This window comes from Osmia bicornis, unplaced genomic scaffold, assembly GCF_907164935.1.
Source record: "Osmia bicornis bicornis unplaced genomic scaffold, iOsmBic2.1, whole genome shotgun sequence".
NCBI lineage: Eukaryota > Metazoa > Arthropoda > Insecta > Hymenoptera > Megachilidae > Osmia > Osmia bicornis.
In genome coordinates, this window is record NW_025791124.1 from 796,633 (window position 1) to 812,118 (window position 15,486).

Below are 15,486 nucleotides of genomic sequence, written 5' to 3' on the forward strand. Positions count from 1 at the left end.
CCAAAACGACTGATTACCTCACAATCATACGATACAAGTAAAATCACCCAGTACCGACCAGGCATTCAGATAACTGAAGGTATTCTACCAGACCTAGAACCCGAACATCCATCCAGGAAAACAATTAAATTTACACGAGAAAATTTGACGAGTATACGCAGTCATTATGTTCATTTCATCCCGGCTGACATAGAATTAACCACTCCAATCAGTAGGTTACTCGTAGATATGGGTGTTATAAGCATTGCAAATCTGAAAGCAGCAAATCCAAAATTGGGACAGGTACTTGTTACACCACGAGGTAAATACAAAATTTTTAGCGTAGTAGTTAAACAGAAACATTACGATGTTATCTCAATTTCAAACTTTAGAATTGCTTTACATAATTTAAGATTGATTCTTTCCAAATTAAAAATAAATACAATTCGAATTTCGAGATCTGGCGACTTTACCGATACGCTTCCCCAGATTACCTTAGTGAACGTGCTAAGGGATACTCTTGGAGATAGCGATGTCGAAGTAACGATCTGCACAGGAAACATACAAGTCCCACCCGAAGAACTCCGTCTGAAAATAATTTCAGAATTACATGGAAGTTTAGTAGGAGGACACAAGGGTGTAACAAAGACCTATCACAGAATTCGAGAAAGATTTCATTGGCCAGGAATGCGTAACGATGTACAAAATTTCATTAGAACCTGTGAAAAATGTCAGGAAAACAAATTAGTTAGGACCAAAACCCGTGAGCCAATGCTTATAACAGACACTCCTCTCCAACCATTCGATAAGATCTCATTGGATACAGTAGGACCCCTTCCAGTAACTCCTAGCGGTAATAGACACATTTTGACTATGCAAGACAATCTGACAAAATATTGTATTGCAGTAGCGGTACCAAACATAAAGGCAGAAACAATAGCACATGCATTAGTGACACATGTGATTTTACAATATGGAACTCCACGTACAATACTAACCGATCAGGGAACCAGTTTTATTAATAAAGTATTAAAAGAAATTGCAAAGGTTTTCAAAATTAATCACGTAACTACTTCCGGCTACAGACCACAAACTAACGGATCATTAGAACGAAGTCATATAGTATTAACTGAATACATAAAACATTATTTAGACGATTTCGATGATTGGGACAGAATAGTACCGTTCGCAATGTTCTCCTATAACACTTCCGTACATGAAGCAACGAATTTCACCCCATATGAACTGGTATTTGGAAAAATAGCGCGCTGTCCTAGTGCATTCCCGTCAGAAGAACCACTACCGACTTACAATAATTACCTCCAGGAACTAATTTCACGTTTAACAGAAATGCAAACTATAGCAGGACAGAATTTAATTCAGGCAAAAGAGAAATCAAAACTTTATTATGACGAAAAGGTACAACCATTTCAAGGAAAAATAGGGGACATGGCGCGAGTCTTGGTTGAACCTCAGAAAGGAAAACTTGGTAATCGATATCATGGACCCTACAAAATTGTTGGAATCTTAGAAAAGAATAACGTAATTTTAGAAACAGAAACGGGTAAACGTCTCATTAAACACGCGGACAAGCTACTACTATATCACCAGAAATAGCTATCAAATAACTCTTCCTAATTAATTGTTGCAACAGGGCAAAATGAAATTGGTAACATTCATTTCTCTCACTCTCACTCTCTGGAGCGGATCGCACTCGGCGGAACAGGAGAAAACATATGAAATAACAAAACTTGACGCGACACCAGGCATGTACTTCGAAAAATTACACAATATCCGTTTGATAGCAGCCGACTGGCGGGTGACATTGTCAATAGACACCAATAAGCTGAAGACACAATTTCCTCGCGAATATACAGAATTAGACGGTGCCTACGGGAAATGCCTCACTCTAGAGACGGCAACCGCTTGCGCAGCAACCGTGCGATTATCCCACGTGTATGGAAAAGCAGAACAAGCACTAACCTTACAGGATGAACTAAACGAAACAGTAACAGAATTTCAGACACCGGAATCTTACGATGGCCCAAGAACAATAAGGCGACGAAGCGCTCCCTTTGGATTTATTGGTTCAATAAGTCATACACTTTTCGGAACACTCACCACAGAAGACGCGGAATATTATAACTCGGAGATAGATAAACTGTACCATAACCAACACGAATTGGCACATATCATGGAAAATCAGACACACATAGTTAGGAACGGACTACATAAACTTCACCAAATATTTGAGAAAAACACAGCACTAATTTCGGAAAATCGCAATAGACTAAACGAGATTACCGAAGCCATCCAACAGGAGGAGAATAGGGTAACCACACTTCAATACATGATGGCTCTATCACGATTCGTACACGGTATAGAGATATCTTTGGACCACTACATAAAAACAGCTGAAACATACCTCGCCGTAATACGAGCTGTAAAATCCGGTGAGGTGCCACATGCACTATTGGACAGATCTATTTCGCGCCGCATAATTTCGGATATACGGAACACACAGAGGAACTTCGATCTACCAATACCACCGGGTCACCAATCACTTAAAGAATTAACAAAATCTACCACCGTAAACGCAATAATTCATCAGGGAAGAATCCTCATAGTGTTACAGCTACCTCTTTCAGATGGAGCAACATACCATCTCTACCGCACTTACTCTTGGCCAATACCCCAAAGGTTAGGACAAAATACTACAGCATCTGGCTACATTCAACCTAAAACACCATATTTAGCAATAAGCAACGATCATCGATTCTACTTCGAAGCAGACGAGTCCTACATCAATAATTGCCACAAGACTCCGTACACACACCTTTGCCCACTGGGACGACCGTTGTCTGAAATTGCCTCGTCCACCGCTTGCGAAGTTACCCTACTGCTGCGACCTACCACCCACGCATTTAAAACATGTGAGGTGCGGATACAACCCCAGCACACACCATTTTGGGCACACTTAAGGACCATGCAAGCCTGGTTGTATTCATTAGAAAAACCAGAATCAGTACAACTCATTTGTAACGGAATGAAAGACGATATTCTAACAATAGAGGGTACCGGAATTTTCCAGCTGAGAGCGGGGTGCATCGCTAAAACTACTCATGAGACACTAATTGGAATGCAACATCTAGAAAGCCTGGAACAATATTTTTACCAACCAAATTTACTATTAAACATCTCAGAATTTTCTCCACAGATTCATCGTTATAAAGAAATTAAGCCATTAGCCATGCCATCAAAAACCTCAGGCGTCATCACACCCATTGATGATTCATTAACTGATATAGAAGCCAAATTAGCCGAAATGGATACACACCATCGAAGCCGGAATCTTACTACCAACGTGCTGCACGGAAGCCTAGCCTACCTGGCTATTCTAACCATAGCAATCTTTGTATACTGTACACGACATGCCACGAAGAAAATTTGGATAACGAAAATCTGTCAGAAGAAAAGGACCGAACCACAAAACCAACCTACACCCCCGGAGCAGCTCTCAACAACCACACCACCTTCAATTGCGCAACAACCACTGCCGTCACTACCTCAGCAGCGGGCACTAGTAAATTAAGGAAAAATTATTTATTGTAACAATTTATTTATTTTCTGTCCGTTTTCTCTTTCGAGCCTCGCAGGGATTACACGTGTTCTGTCATAAGTTTAAAATTTCATGTACTTGTAATTTTCGTTATTTTATTAGGATTATAGTATTTTTAATCTCCTGCATCCTCCGGTAAATAAAACAAAGAAGACTAGCATCACCAAGTCAGGAATCAGCAGTACGAGTTGAATCTAGGAGGGTCTTCGTCACGCGCCTAGCCCATTACACCAGGCAAAAGGATTTCCTCGAAATGATACTAGATACGAGCCACCATGGTCAATACCACTGCCCGGAGTGCGCTACACAGCTACGAGACATCCACCATTCATAGATCTCGCAAAGATGGAACGAGTGTCCGAGAAACAGGCAGCAGGGCGTGAGTGGATACCTACGCCAAACGAAATCTCTGGGTCTCACCGATCCGAAATGAACCAACAAGGGAGGGTACAGGAGAATATCGTCCGATGTTTATTTTTGGTAATATGGCACTGTAATCCCTGTCTAAAGTCATTAGTTTTAGTTAACGACGCAACTACCAATTATCAAAACAATCACATCTAACATTAGATAAACGCTCCTACGACTATCCATATATGTAATTCACATCATCGAGGACGATGATGACTCTAAGGGGGGAGGGATGTTACGTCCCGACTAAGAAAAATTCCATTGTCTTCAATTTCAAAATTACGAAAGCGTCAGCAATCAGGAAGTTGGTTCATTGACTGACCTCCTTAGAGTCACAAGCGTCAACAAATTCTCTCTTCTTCTCGAAACGCTGCGTCGAAAATATGTAGCAATGATAGACATTCCAACAGGTCAATATACTAATGAACTCTTTCCTCCAAACCATGCGAAATCAGCATTTTCGACTCTAATAAAAAACCCGATTACGGACAATAGAGACACAGTCGGCCATACAGTCGCGAGGTGCGCGGTCTCTCTGTCCGAGGAACGTTTAGTATTGCGAAATACGTCGAGCAGAGTTTCGTGAAAATCAACTGTCACACGAAAAGACTCAGTTCACTCGTTAAATAAAGACTCAAGTTTTCGAACCATCTACAATAAAAAAAACTCTTAGTGTAAGGCCATAGTTTCACTCATCAAGAACATTGTCCAACATCCGTACGTCGAGAGGAAGAGAGAGAGAAGGGAGCAACTCAACAAATTAACCGTTTACCGTTTCTGTACATCTAAACATCCGGTGAGTCCAATCAAGATCAGGATTCTCTGTCCTCAGCAATTAAAGGAATCATAATATCTTTGAATACGCGTTATATTTTCATACTTGTGTACCAATCAGATTTTTGTAACAATTCATTCTTTTATCAAAATATATAATAGTTATTTATTCAAAATTTGATCATAATTTAGTGCGTACTTTTCCAACCTTGTATCCAGCGAGCGAAAGGCTTGTATAAGCCTAGACCGAATCCGAATCCTATATTATCTTTCCTTCACAAAGAAGGTGTTTAAGCGTTGCGTCGGATCATAACATACCGCAGAGTAGTCACCTACCACTACGCCTGTTCCGCACGTAACAACATACTTGTCAAGCCTCTCGAGGTTCCGAGGATTTCTCATGCAGGGGTGTACAAGAAAGAGTTTGAGTTTAATTCTTTTCTACTTTTGACTTCTTCTATCGCTTTCTCTTCTTTATTCTACTCTACCTTGGAATCGTGTATCTTGTCAAGCCCTTGGGTTCCGAGAATTTCTCATGCGAGGTACACGAGGAAAGGTCATTTCTGTTTCCCTCTTTACAGTAGTTTACGTGACCCTCCTTGAAACTATCGTCGCCAACCATAGTAATACAATACAGTTGATACCACGCACAAAAACTCGGGTTAGCTCGAGAGAGAGAGACGTAAGCATAACACCAGCGCTACGCAGTTAGGCAGTGCTTCGCATTCCGGGAATTTCCCTTGGTAACTGCGTAGAAACGGGAAAACCGTAATAACTTCTTTGTTAAGAAAACTCTTTCTCTCTCTCATATTGCACAAAGCGTCAGCCGGTCCAACCAGGATCATTATTACCTGATCGAATGATAGTGTGAAAGGAATGGATGGAAGAATATGTATTTAAACGATAAAACCAAGATGAATGAGAACCCTTACAAAGTCTAACGTCGCGAACGTTCGACCGCCGTTCGAAAATCAAGGGTCGTTTAAAGCAATAAACACTGTTGTATCCGAAATTCCAAGAACTGCCTAGCGACAACGGCAAATTTTGAACAAAGGAACGTTCTCGAAGGAAGGTCTAAATTCATCGATAATGGAATGCCGAATCCACCGAAATAATTATGCGAATTGCTTATAAATGAACGCATAATCGGCACTGCGATTATTGTAAATGCATCGTCCGCCTTCATGCTGATAAGATCTTGTTATAAATCAGGAAAGTAAATAATTCTGATCCTGTTAAGGGAAAATATACGGAAGACGGCTTCATTTGTTAAATTGTATATCTCAATTTCAAGCTCATTCGTATTTCAATCAAATTAATAGTATCATTTAATAATAATAGTTCATCATTTAATAATCAACTAGATCAATAGCCACATTTAGAAGTTATACATATAAAGGAAATACTGCGTAGTTTCTAGAAAACCGTTGAAACTATCATGGCGACGAAATAGAAAGAAAAAGGAACACCAAAGAAAGGGGATGAAGGATCTTCGTCTAGCTCGCGCGTTTTAGCCAATCACCGGGCACGCGACACTACCGAAAACGTGCCACGATTCGTCAAACCGACCCCTCCAAGGACGATGATCGCGCGACGGGCCCTTCGACCGTCGATCTCGCGCAAAATTCGTTACTCTTGATCGATCAATCGTCGAGGTATGTGATCGGGAGCCCGTGTGTCCGAGAGACAGAGTTATTTGGAAGTTCGCGATATTTTCTCTGCGGTAAAGCCCTCCACGTAGCGACGCAGAGTGCCGTGCTGGTTAAAATAATCGGAATTCTGAATAAGGACTCACTGACGCGCACGTAAAACCTTCCTTCTACCTAAATTTCTATCTTTCTTTCTGGTTTTAAATCGTTTGCTCGCATATTTTTCGACGTAACTTCATTTCGCGGAATTATATATTTTTCTTGATTCTTGTAATTCGTTTGTGTCTGTCTCTCGTCGACGTCCTCGTCCGAATAATTCATTTCCGCCGCGACAAGTGCAGTGATCGCAAATCTTTCCGTTCTTTGGTGTTCCAGATCATCAAGCGAATACACACAGCGAAATAACAAGGGAATATATTATCTTGTATTAATTATACAGCGTTTCGGTAAGTCGATCCTATTACCATTTTTGAACACGACGTCTAACTATTGGCAAAACGGGCGATCTGGTCCAGCCCTTCGGGGTTCCGAGAATTTCTCCGGTCAGATCGTTCCATCATACGAGGTATCGAACAATATTTTCGACTATTATTGTGTTGCGGTTTCGTTTTCTATCTTCTATTTTCTATCATATGAAAAGGGATACCTTAGTCCAGCCCTTTCGAAGGTGCCGAGAGTATCTCCGGCTGGGGTGTACCCTCACGGCGGAAATACGCCGATTTCGAGTTAATTCAAAGGAAAGCGAAACAGTAACAATCAATTCCCGCGGCCGTTATATAAATCGTAAAGTTTCAAGTGTGATATCAGAGTGTTTGCATATTATTATATATTTTATTAAATTACATTAAGCATCTTTACCATTGTTAAACGTTACGCATGAACTGGTAATCTCAATAATGAGTTTTCAAAATTAATTAGATTTCAATTTTTGGCACTTCATATTTTGTTGTTTTCTTGACTTTTATTCATAATTAAACCAGTTTCACCAGTTAGACAGTTTCAAAATTCATTTCAAACACACCTCACACTTTTCAGTTATACACGCCTACCATCATATACAGATTCAAGGAGGGACCCGTACGGGGCCCAAAGCGTTGAACGAACCCAACGAAGGACTAATTAGCTAATTTCTAATTTTAAGATCTTAAAAACTTGTCTTTCGTCTTTTAATTGTCGAGAGCGTTAACCCGCTCAAGACTGGTGGCAGCGATACCAAGCATCGCGCTAGAATAGGGGAGAAAAGAATAGGGAATTGCCTTTCAATCATCTAATTGAAACAGCAGTCACTCTTCCTTTTCATTTATCCTTTTACGTTGCGTCGTCGCACGCGCATCGTAACAATACTGATTACCTCCTACAGATCAATGTACATTTAATAACAATATCATTATTACTATATCTGCATTAGATATGTAATATACATTTAATAACAATATCATTATTACCATATCTGCATTAGATATGTAATATACATTTAATAACAATATCAGTATTACTATATCTACATTAGAAATAATGAAATATACTGATTCCTTCGTACAGATCAATGTACATTTAATAACAATAACATTATTACTATATGTGCATAAGATATGTAATATACATTAAATAACAACATCATTATTACTATATCTACATTAGATGTAATGTAATACCTTGATGCCTTCCTAAATATCAATGTACATTTAATAACAATATCATTATTACTACTTCTTCATTAGATACAATGTAATATACTGATTCCCTCCTACAGATCAATGTACATTTAATAACAATATCATTATTACTATATGTGCATTAGATATGTAATATACATTAAATAACAATATAATTATTACTATATCTTCATTAGATATAATGTAATATACTGATTCCCTCCAACAGATCAATGTATATTTAATAACAATATCGTTATTACTCTATGTGCATTAGGTATGTGATATACATTTAACAACATTATCATTATTACTCTATCTACATTAGATATAATGTAATATTTTGATACCTTCCTACAGATCAATATACATTTAATAACAATATCATTATTGCAATATCTGCGTTAGATATGTAATATACATTTAATAACAATATCATTATTACTGTAGCTGCGTTAGATATGTAATACACGATTAATAGTAATATCATTAATACTATATCTACATTAGAAGCAATGTAATATACTTATTTCTTCGTACAAATCAATGTACATTTAATAACAATATAATTATTACTATATCTACAGTAGATGTAATGTAATGACTTCATACCTTCCTACAGATCAATGTACATTTAACAACAATATCATTATTACTACATCTGCATTAGATATGTAATATACATTGAATAGCAATATCATTATTGCTATATCTACATTAGAAATAATGTAATATACTGATTCCTTCGTACAGATCAATGTACATTTAATAACAATATTATTATTACTCTATGTGCATTAGGTATGTAATATACATTGTCACGTCTGGGAAAATTTTACAAATTTGTCCCCGCACGTTCCCTTATCAATCCTTCGGGTTATAGGAGTCTCCTCAGGTAAGGGACGTTGGGAGGGCGAATTACTGCTTCACCTTTCTCAATTTTCTCCTCGACTCTGTGTTTTCTCATCAAGCTTTCGGGATATAAGAGACTTCTTCATGTGAGAAATGCACAGGGAAGAGTTTGAGCCTATAATTATTCTATTTTGTCTTTTCTATCGTTTATTTTCTCTACATTTCTTAATTCTTTTCTTTAGTTATTACCCCTCCTTGAAACTATCGGCGTGCTCAACTGCGTAGTAACAGATTTCGAACTAGACAGAAACTCGGGTTCGACCGAGGAGAGGTATCATAAACAGCGTTCGCTGCGCAGTTAGCCAGTGCTTCGTATTGTAGGGGTCTCCTCAGGTTAACTGCGCAAAAGCGTAAAGATTAATTTAACTCTCGATTCTCAACTGATACCCTTCTCTTTTTCACGCGTGTGCGCCAGTCGGTCCCTAATCTCACCGTATGCATGAAATGAGTGCTGAAATGGAATCGCGGAATGAACTATCTATTTGAATATTTGGTTGAAAGACAGAATGAGGAATGAGAACCCTCGCAAGCAAGCGTTAGCAAGCGTTCGAAGACTGTTTAAGGGCGAAGGGTCGAACGGGGCAATAAAAGTCTTTGTATCGAATTCCGAGAATTTGCCTGAAGCCAAGACCCAACGGTAATTTTCAAATAGCAAGAACGTTCTCGAACTAACTGCGCTGCTAATGTAATAGCGAATATTCGACTTAATAATCAAAGACAATAAATATATTAAATAATCGAAGATTTCATACGAACACCGAATGCTTTACAACGTGCGTACCAGCGAAATTCGTGTTGCGACCTACGAACAAATAATTACGAAACCGCCAATTGCTAATCAAAGAATCTCGTGATCACCGATCAATTAATTATATACATAATAGAACGACGGATATAATTCATGTTCATAAGTATTTGCATTTTTATCGCTTAGCAATTCTGATTTAAATGTTTGTTGATATTCGCATCGTTTAAATCTGATATTGAAACGGTGAGCGAGAATGGAATATTCCAGAAAAATTCAACGGCGTAGAAACACCGAAAAGCGGTTAGACAGAGATGGAACGCCAAGAGAGAGAAAGAACATAGTCTAGAGGAATTTAGCTAGCACGCGTCTTCAACCAATAGCGACGCGCGCGACGCTGTCGTCACGCGCTATGATTTGTTGGAATGTCCACACGCAGGACATCGTCCTCGCGACGGGCCCTTCCGGCCAGGATCGCGATCGATTTTGATCACTCTTCGTCGAACAATCGAGTAAGTCGTGACGGGAGCCCGTGCGTCTAGAGATAGAGTTGTAATTGTACTTCACGTAATTTAGCTGCGCGGCAAGTCCTAACCGTAGGCAGAGTGTCGCGAGGGTGAAATTCGGAATACGTTACAAAGACTCAGTGACGCGCACGTTAAGCCTTTTCACACTATTAAAATTCTATCATTTTCAGTTTCTTTTAATCCGTTTGATCGCGTAGTATCCGTATTAAATTCACTCGCATTTAATAATTATTTTTCCGAAAGTTGTAATCGTCTTGTCTATCGTCTAGTATAATTTCTCATTCGCAATAAAAGGGCAATCGGGTGCGCGACAAGTGCCAGTGCGACATCAACCTCTCATCTCTCTTGGTGTTCCAGATCAACAGCGATTTTTCAACGATCATCCAGCGATTTCAAAGCGATTCATTATCGTATTTTATATTCTACATTGTCACGGTAAGCCTGTCAATTACTAATTCGTTGAGTACGGCATTGCGAATCTATTTCAACAAGGCAAAACGGGCGATCTATTAAGCCTTCGGGTTATGAGAGTCTCTCCATTTTAGATCGTCTCGATTTTCACGTTCAGGTACCGAATTATAAATAACACGCTATATTATATATGAATATTCTGAATTTTGAATTGTCGCGACTGTGTGTGTGTGTGTGTGTGTGTGTGTGTGACGATTGTTCGACTACGTTATTTTATCAGGAGCAACCTGTAAAGCCTTTCGAGGTTGTGAGAGCCTCTCCATTCAGTTCACTACCTCGCGGATAGATACCGCTAATTTTTCCATCTTCCTATTATATTTGGTCGAGCGATTCGTCTAACACTAATGTATCAATAAAAATCCGTTCGAAATTATATTTGAAAGTCCAACTGTAAATCAAAGGAAAAACATCTTTTCTGATCGAGTCACGTTATAAAATAGGTTAAGCATCTTTACCCTTGTAAACCAGTATTGCTTTAAATTGAATTTATTTAATAGTAAATATCAGTATTGCCAGAAATTAACAGCATTAAATTCAATAGTCATTTTCAGTTTGTATTATCTTAATAGTTTTTGCATTATATTATTTTCTTGCACACTAAACAGTATTAACATTTCTTTCAATTACCATTCTCATATCTTCTATATTTCTAATCGACGCACACCAACACAACGTTTCAAGGAGGGACCCGTGCGGGACCTAGAACACTGACGAGCTCAACGGGAATAAGTACCTAATTTCCGTCTTTTAAAATTGTTCTGATCGTAGAGGACGTTAATGCGTCATACGCGATCACGACTAGTGGCAGCGAGACCTTTCTCATCGCACTAATAAATAAATGAACAATTAACAACTATCTCATTAACTTTTACGTTGCGCGTTGCGAGGCGACATTTAACAACAATATCATTATTACTATATCTACATTAGATATAATGTAATATCTTGATACCTTCCTACAGATCAATATACATTTAATAACAATATCATTATTGCAATATCTACGTTAGATATGTAATATACATTTAATAACAATATCATTATTACTGGAGCTGCATTAGATATGTAATATACACTTAATAACAATATCATTATTACTATATCTACATTAGATATAATGTAATATACTGATACCTTCCCACAGATCAATGTACATTTAGTAACAATATCATTATTACTATATCTGCATTAGATATGTAATATACATTTAATAACAATATCATTATTACTATATCTGCATTAGATATGTAACATACATTTAATAACAACATCATTATTACTATATCTAACTTAGAAATATTGTAATATACAGATTGCTTCGTACAGATCAATGTACATTTAATAACAATACCATTATTACTATATGTGCATTAGATATGTAATATACATTGAATAACAATACCATTATTAATATATCTACATTAGATATAATGCAATATCTTGATACCTTCCAACAGATCAATGTATATTTAGTAACAATATCAGTATTACTATATCTGCGTTAGATATGTAATACACGATTAATAACAATATCATTTTTACTATATCTACGTTAGGAATAATGTAATATGCTTATTCCTTCGTCCAGAACAATGTAAAGTATCATTTGAAATCTGGCGCCCACCGACGTCGAGGTGCCGAAATCACGGCACACGCACCTTATTGTGGTGGGAGAAGACCCATATAATGTCATGCCAAGCGACTAATCGCTCTCTTCCGCTAAGGATCGTATCCAAGGGAACTCAAACATCAAAATCATTGCTAAAGCAAAATCGAGGACGATCGACGACTGGAAGGGCCCACATAGAGGAGGCGTTTTCCCAAAGAAAAAGATAAGTTAAAATCTGGGACCATACGATTGTGTTCTACCGGCAGGGTTGGCGCAATTTCTCAAATCAGTAAAGGGTGAAAATTTCTCGTTTCAAATTCTCGATAACAGATCAACAGTTCCTTGTTTAAAAAACGACCCATCGGGTTAGCACGTCGTCATCCATTCGTAACTAATTGTGTAAACTGCGTTCGTCCAAATAAAACAAATCAGATATCCGCCCATTAACACGATGGTTTTAAGTGATCATTTCATTTAATCTAAACGTAACAATTTTCGAGTCCCAAACTAAGAGGGGTTCGTTACATTTTTGGCGCCCAACCTAGTGGCTAAAGATAATTAATTAACTTTAGAATCCATTTGAATAGAAATAGATGTAAATAAATATTTATAGGAAAGATAGATAAAACATGTATGGACTCTTCTGATTTGTTTTGTGTGACGAGGTCAGGCAGGATATCTAAAAAACGTGTTGTTAACGAGAAAACTAATTCGAAGGTGGAAAAAACGCGCAAAAGGACAATGCCGAGAGAAAACGAGTTGAGTTCAGCGAATTTGGAGGAGGCGACAAACACGAGGCGAGTCGAAAATGATGGACAACAGGAGGAAATTCGAAAACTACGAGCGGATCTGGAAGCGGCATATAAAGAAATCGACGACACGAGGAAAGAACGCGACTCACGAATCTTCACGGAAATTCCACCATCCTTCCGGCCAGATACAGTGGTAAATGTAAATAATTCTGACTTGCGTAATTTGATGAGCAACCTGGGTATCGCGCAATTGGAGATAAAACCACCAAAATTTGTGAACGAAAACGATTATAACCCGTTAGAGTTTCTCGAGGACTTAAATAAATTTTTCCGCGTTAAAAACTTAAACGAGGATCGAAAGTTGACGGGAGTAGAAATTGCGTTAGAAGGGAAAGCCCGAATATGGTATAATTTGAAGAAATTTGATTCTTTTGACGATTTTCAAAGTGCCTTTGTAAATGAGTTTTATTCAATCCCTATTCAAGTAATGGTTAAAAGCAGATGGTCGAGTCGAAAATATCGCGATCAGGAAGGAAATTTACAAACTTATTATTACAAACAAATGAAAGAAGCGAATTATTTGCTGCCGAAATTATCCGATTATGAGAAAAATTATGTAATCAGTCAACAATTCCCATTTTGGGTAAAGGAAGCGTTAGCATCAGTTGATTTCGAAAATTCTAGTTTGATCGGTAATACGTTAGCTTACCTAGACTCTGTCCACGTGGAAAGACAAAGAGAGAGAGATCGTAAACAATTCATTCGTCCGGACAACCGACAAGAAATGCGAGTGAGACAAATGAATATACGTGGAACGTATGGAAACAATACGCGTCGCGATAACCGAAGTGATAATTATTCTCGACAAGGTTACGGCAGAGAATCGGCTAATACAAATTTTCGAAATTCACGCTATGAAGGTAACCGTAATCAATTGCCTGATACACGTTTTCCACCGCCCGGGTATAACGAAGAGGTAGATCGAAATGGGGCGCGGGAAATTTCGAATTCTAGCAGGGTCTCGAATCATTTAAACTAAGAGCGGGCGCGTTGAGTTGCGGTCCGTCAACGTGTCTAGGAACGTGTGATTTTGTTGAGGAGCTCGAAAATGGAATCGCAGGAAATAAGGACCGTGTTGAATGTGATAGGGATCGGGATGTTAACAAATTGTCACCCTGCCCACACTTATTGTTAAGGGTTAGCGGAATAGATGTTTGGTCATTAGTCGATTCGGGGAGCCAAGTCACTGCCATATCTGAACGTTTATACGATAAAATCAAAGAGAATAATAATATATTAGAACTTCCCGTGTCAAGAGTAGTCGTCTTTACGGCAATTGGAAAGAAAAGTACCGCGATGAAGAAACAAGTGTTGTTAGATTTTGAATGTGATGGTTACAAGAAATCGCATGTTTGCTTAGTAATTCCTTATCTCTCTAGTGATCTTATTTTAGGAAATGATTGGAGTTTGAGTAGCGGGATAATTTTGAATTATAACAAACGAACAGTTAGTATTCGAAACAAGCTGATTTCTGGTGATTTGGTACTATTCGATCCTAAGATTTCCGATAAGTTGATATTGTCAAAGAAAGATGAAACAACGTTTATTTATGTTCTTAAAACGCAGGATGTGGACGATGAGGTATACATGGGAGCGAACAATGAAGGGAATGAAAAGAACGAGGATAAGAGTGATACTGTCGATTTCGTGGGGGATCAGAGCGAGAAAAATAGGGACGAAGCATTTGATTATAATGATATTGTTGAAGACGAGAACAATGTGTTGCGGGGAGAGGAAGCGCCGAGTAGTGCGATTCAATGTTCTGCATTAGTTAATGAAATAGGTGCTAACGAGGATGATAGTCGCGAATCGGGACAGCTTTGTCAAGTCGATGAGCCAAGCGATTTTGAGAAATTCAGAGATATTGTGTCTCAGATGAATATCTTGACTGATGAGCAGAAGAAACGGTTTTTTGATTTGCTTATTCGAAAACGACGCTTATTTTCGGACAAACCGGGTTGTGCTGTAGGTTATCGGCATCGAATAAAATTGAATCAAGGTAGTTGCGCCGTTCGAAAGACGTATTCCGTCCCTTTGGCGTTGCGGGATAAGGTCAGAAAAAAGGTCAAGCAAATGTTGGAGTTAGGAATAATCGAAAGGTCAGTAAGTCCGTATTGCAATCCCCTCCGCGTAGTCCAAAAGTCTAACGGGGAAATGAGAATTTGTTTGGACGCCCGGTATTTGAATGAATTTGTTGAAGATGATCATGAGTCGCCCCCAATAATTAGTGAGATGTTGCAAGAATATTTTGAAGTCGATTTATACTCGAAATTAGACTTAACTAATGGATACTGGCAAGTGTTGTTAGAAGATGAATCGAGGT